We start from the raw sequence: 6,000 nt of genomic DNA on the forward strand, positions 1-6,000 counted from the left end.
TCTTAGGTTTTTGCTTCCCTGAGTGACATAGGCTATTTGTGTCATTCTAACCTACTGTATTTCATGGGGCCTCCCACAGAGCCCTGGATGTCTGAGATGTGTCTACCGTGTAACATCCTTTCACTGTCATTTCTTGGCAGAATGACGTCTGTGACTTCTGAGTCTTCCATTCTTCGTAGGACATGTTTTCTACTGGGTCCTGTTCTAGAGCCCTAACATTTTAGAATTATAGTTGACTATTTCCAGAAAGCAGAAGTCATCTGAAACACTGCTGTAGCTCTACAGTATTTTATATTGCTTTTAGTATTTATTATTGTTATTATTTTGACATACTACATGTGTACTCACTGGAAAGAGATAGAGACACAGAGAGAAAGTGAGAAATCACCCACCACACACACCGAAGGAGATGGCCATGCTGCCATCCCTTCTCTATCGTCTTGGGATTTAGGGTATATGTGTGCACATGCACACATGCACGCCTGCCTGGTGAGATTTTAAAGCCACTGAGTCGGAGACTCAAACCGCGGCTGGCCATGTAGAAGTCCAGCCCTTGACTAACACCATGCCAGCCACCTGCTGGCTCCAATGCTGATTCTCGAGTCTTTGGAAAAGTCATGACACATTTTTGCATAGAAAAAAATATGTCATGACTTTTCCGACAACCCAGTATTTATAAGGAAAGTATAGTGACCAGCTCAAACTGGTAAAACAGTTGTACATTTTGATATCATCAGGTGTGTCGTTAGTCACGTCCTCAAATGTCTGGGTGATTTGTAACAACTGAGGTCCAACAAGGTCCTGCACACACGCACACACCTGAGTCAAAGCGCAGTCTTCCACCCTAGGAAAGGAAGCAAGAGAATGCTGGGTGGGATTCCCTTGGGGGCATTTGTGTAGTTTATAATGTTAGCACGGGTAGAGTTTTTGTGCCTCCAAGCCAATCCTCCTTTCCTTTTAAACCAGCCTTTATGTACTTGAAATGTTTCCTTTATAAAATGTTGCTTTTACATGTTGCTATTTTTAATCATTTCTAGTTGCATTTCCTGGCTTAGGCTTTTTTTCTGATTGTAGCAATTGAGTTTTGGTATTGAGAGGAAATCGGAGGGAGGTGCACACACACACACACACACACACCACTTCCTTTTAAGATTTTTAGAAGTGGAAAGACTTCGGTGTTTACTAGGGCCAGCTGCTTCCTTGTATTTCATTCAGTTTGTCATTAAACAAATATTTATTGAGGTCTATTATGTGCACAGCATTATATTATGTCCTCAGAGAAGTTACAGTATTTATAGGAAACATAATTACAGCTAGAAGAGGGTAGAGATTAAGTGCTTTGAGAATCCACAGCAGAGAGCAGTGAGTCTTCAGTCTGGACCAAGGGGAGCCTTGCTTGAGGCACAGTGAGACCTTGTAGGATAGGAAGGCTAATGTGCCAAGTGATCAGGGAAGAACACCAGGTGATTCCTTTCTAGTAATTTCAAAGACATGGTATTTTAATGCCTTTATTTTTATTGACAATAAGCATTGCAATTTGGTTTATTTCCTGGCACGAAACTTGTCTTAGTCAGTTCTCTGTTGCTTAAAAATTGAAGGCCCGAGTCTGGGTGATTTGTAACAACTGAGGTCCGAGGTCCAGGGGCTGGATCTGGTGAGGGCTGTCATGGCGGATAACAAGGTGGAGAGTGTCACGTGGAGAGACACAGCGCATATGTGAAAGTGTGTCCTTCATTCATTTTCCTTATGAGCCCACCAGGATTCAATCCTGGGAGCCCATCTGATGACCTTAATCCTAACCAACCTTCCAAAGGCCCCTAAATCCCACAGGCAGATTCAGTTTTCACCCCCTTTATTCTGTCACAACCACATTTTATCACATGAATTTGGGGGAAAAATACTCAGAACCATAGCAGACTCAAAGTCAGAAAAAAAACTTTGAAATTCTTGTTTTGTGAAAGCGTCTCCCAGGAGGCTCACTATCACGTGGGTGATAAACTCTAGAAGCAAACTCAATACCTGTGAAACAGCAGTCTTCAGGAGGGATGCTCAGGAAACCCACAATTAAGGAAGCAAAAGAATGTTTTTACAGAACTGCATTCCATTCCTTACTGCATTGTCAGAAGAAACTCCTTTACCTAGCCCTGCTTATTGATTTCTGGTTCAATGCTACTAGACTCTTGACCAAAGGGGGAATGCAGACTAAATTTTTTTTTTTTAAGGTGTTTTTTTTTTTCTTTTCTTTTCTTTTCTTTTTTTTTTTGCTATAGGGTGCATGTGCTCGCCAGACAGACAGAGAGAGACAGAGAGACAGAAAGCGAGAAATCGCCCCCCAAGGGGATGGCCATGCCACAATCCCTTCTCCTCCATTCTCCTCTCGGGATCTTGGGCATGCACACACACATGCCTGGCGTGAGTTTAAGCCACCGGGTCCAGGACACGAACCACAGTCGACTACATGGGAGTCCAACGACATAGCCATTACACTAACTGCTGGTCCCTGGACTAAATTTTTAAAACCAAGAATGAAATGAAATATTTCTGGAGTTAAAATTTTTTAAAAAGTGCCATTGTCTTTTTCCTTCAGCTTTCCATAGAGGAGCAGGTGTGCCCTGGTACCTTTAGGTTCTGAACCATCAGAAGTGTTGGTTAATATGCACAGAATACCTTTGAACAAGGACACTGAGAAATTTCTGATGAGTCCAAAATATACAAGTAGACTCTAGAGCTGGCTCCATGGTGCATGGAAATGCGCTGCTCAAGAGAAGCCAGATCACACATGGTGACCATAGTTCACTTTCCCAGCTGGCTCACCATGAAACACACCAGACATGCTCACAAGTGCCCAAGAGCCCATGGAGCGGAGGAAGGGGATCGCAGTGTGAGCAGACCTTATGGAGGCTGTTCCCTTTCCTCTTCCTCTTGTGCATGTGAATGTACTATATCTTGGGGTGGGGGGCAGACTCTAGATCATAGACATAGCAGAAGATCTCAGATAGAGTTGTAGGGTTTCTCCCTGCTCTACTGTTCATGGTTTTCGCTACAGGGCGCGTGTGCTCGCCAGACAGAGAGAGACATAGAGACAGAAAGCGAGAAATCACCCCCCAGGGGGGATGGTTATGCTGCAATCCCTTCTCCTCCATTCTCCTCTCGGGATCTTGGGCATACACGCACACGCGCCTGGCGTGAGTTCTAAGCCACCCGGTCCGGGACGTGAACCGCGGTCGACTACGTGGGAGTCCAGCAACATAGCATTACGCTAACTGCTGGTTCCCCGCCTTTTTCATTTTTCCTTTCAGTTTGTTTATTTATTCTATGAGAGACAAGAGAGAGGCATCCCCAGCAGGGTCTTCACACCACAGTCACCCCAGTCTCAGCCTGCTCAGATCATAGGCACGCATATGTGTGCCCAGCCTGTTCAAGGGGGCCCTGGGATATGAACCAAGGACCTTTTCCATGTGGGTCTGGCTGCATTAGCACTGCATTAATGCCTGGCCAATGGGGCTGCATCTTGGAAGAAAAACAACACTACTGTCAGTTCAAGTGACATCTGAATAAGTTGTTTTTCTACTTCAGCTTCAGTGAACTAGATAGGCAGACCTCAATGTTGGGTGTTTACCTACAAGTAGTTTATTTTAGTTTCATGGGGAGATATAGTATTCATACTTGTTCATTAAAACAAATAATAATAAAGGATAAAGCTGCTTCTGGGCTTGTTCTGTTGCCCCCTCCTCTCTTATGTATCCAGTCTCTCACTCCTCACTAGCTTTTCTCCTCTAAACCCTGAAGTTAAACAAAAAGCCTTTAACTCTAACTTGTTTCAGACCCAGAGCCTTGTCAGGAACACTTTTTATAATATGTCTTTTTTGTTGTCTTTTTTTGTCTGTGTTTTTGAAACCTTGGTTTTATAAAATGGGTATTTGTTATGTGCAGACGCTCCCCCCCACATAGCAGTGCTCCGTGCTCCCACTTTGTCGCTGTTCCTTCCAGAGGTGTGAGCCGAAGGCTGTGAGTGGAGGAGCACCCCTGGGTGCCCATGTGCTGTGTAACTCACCAGGGTGTACCGGGCTGTTGCACCAGCTCCCTCCCTTGTAAATACACATTCTGACTTTCACAGGGGTTAAGCAGCCTCTTCAGAGTTACCTGAAAAATCTTTATGTCATGACCATAGCTAGAACCAAATCTTCCAACTCCTCACTTCACAATGATAAAGAATAAGTGTTTTAAATTGCTGATGAGATTCTGAAAGGGGCAGAAGGTAGTATTTTCTGAAAGAGACAGTGACTGGTGCTTACAGCAATTTCTCCATTAAGATGGCCAGAGGTGAGTGTACAGATGTTAGCTGTCATAGCTACTGTCACTTGAGATTTCTGCAAGGTTCTTTTACTCCAGGATGGCTGTCCATTTTCTAGTATGACTGTCCTTGAGTTTTGTTTACATCAGCCCTTTCGGTAGTAAAGTCATAGTCTCTCTAACTATGAAGTGTGTGGACTGCCTTAGGTCTGGCTTAATAGAACAGTAAGTGAAAGGAAACTTTATAGGGCACATGGCAGTTTGGGTCACAGAGTGAAGAAAGCCTGTTGAGGCTCAGGAGATGTTGGTTCAAACATGTTGGCCATTAATTGATGGCATCACTTGAGACAAGTCACCTTCCATTCTGAACAAACACTAACAATTCCACACAATCTAAACCATCTATGAACTTTTAAGGGATTTTATCTTCTTCATCTATATTCCTAGGGTTAGCCTACTTCCTAGCACATAGCCAATAGGCATCGATGTTTATTGAATAATAAATGATTTCACTTGCCCAGGTCCTGAAGTTTTCCCATTTGTAGAATAGGAACACCAGTACCTTCCTAGAAGAATACATGTGATTCCAGATGTAAAGCCTTTTGCAAAGTTCTGAGTATGATACAGCCATGGATATTACTCCTTTAACCTGTAAGAAGATCATGAGAACAGTGAATTGCTTTGGGGAGTAGACACTGAGTATCTCTTGAATATAATAGAATTGAAAACCTTTCCCTTCAAAGACTTTATCTTACTAGAAAATAGCATCAATAAATTGGTTTTGTTGATTTTCTTCTGAATGTAAATCACTTAAAAGTTAAATGAAAACATTTTAAAAGCGATTTATGTGAATTGGTTCAATTTTGCATATTTCATAGTTGTGCCAAGTTGGACATACTATTCAAAACAAAATTGTAGTTACTTAGCTGTTGCCTTTTAAAATTAATTATCAATATTATTTTTAGCATTTTAATTTTGTCCTCTTCAGGGTGGCTGTGTAATAGAGACATAGCTTCCTGGTAAGATCTTTCTGCAAAAAATAGTATAATGCTGACAACAGAAAGAACTCTTGCTTGCTTATTGAAAGAACTATTAGGTCGTTGGAAAAGTTATGACTTACTTTTCTATGTAAAAATGTGTCATGACTTCTCTCAGGACCCAACAGATTCTTCTTGAAAGTCCAATTTGTTTCCCTAGAACAGAATTAGAAAACAAAACAAAACCAAAAAACCCACAGAGAAGTATCCCCATTGGAGCTTTCTCTCTCTCTCTCTCTTTTTTTTTAAAAGAGAGATTGTTGCTGTAGGGTTCCTGTGCTAGCTAGAGAGACAGAGAGAGACAAGTAGACAGAAAGCAAGAAATCACTTCCCAGGGTGGATGGCCATGCTGCAGTCCCTTCTCCTCCATTCTCCTTGAGGGATTCTGGGCACAGGCACACATCCACATACTCCTGGCCTGAGTGTCAAGTCACCAGGCTCGGGACTTGAACTGAAGGCAACCATGCAGGAGTCCAGCAACATAACCTTAATGCCATCTGCTGGGCCCCTCATTGGAGCTTTCTCAAGAAATAGGATTTGAGGGACCAGGAGTTAGTGTAATGGCTATGTCGCTGGACTCCCATGTATTCAACTGCGCTTCATGTCCCAGACCCGGTGGCTTAAAACTCACGCCAGGCACGTGTGCATGCGTGCCCAAGATCCCGAGAGG

At 43.0% G+C, this 6,000-nt stretch overlaps 1 protein-coding gene across 1 annotated transcript in view; it reads left to right on the forward strand.

Moving 5' to 3' along the window:
• The window catches only part of CRYBG1 (crystallin beta-gamma domain containing 1), a 71,909-nt gene that overhangs the window by 39,149 nt on the left and 26,760 nt on the right, over positions 1 to 6,000 (forward strand). The window lies entirely within an intron of this gene.

This window comes from Tupaia chinensis, unplaced genomic scaffold (genome assembly GCF_000334495.1).
Source record: "Tupaia chinensis unplaced genomic scaffold, TupChi_1.0 Scaffold000527_1, whole genome shotgun sequence".
NCBI lineage: Eukaryota > Metazoa > Chordata > Mammalia > Scandentia > Tupaiidae > Tupaia > Tupaia belangeri.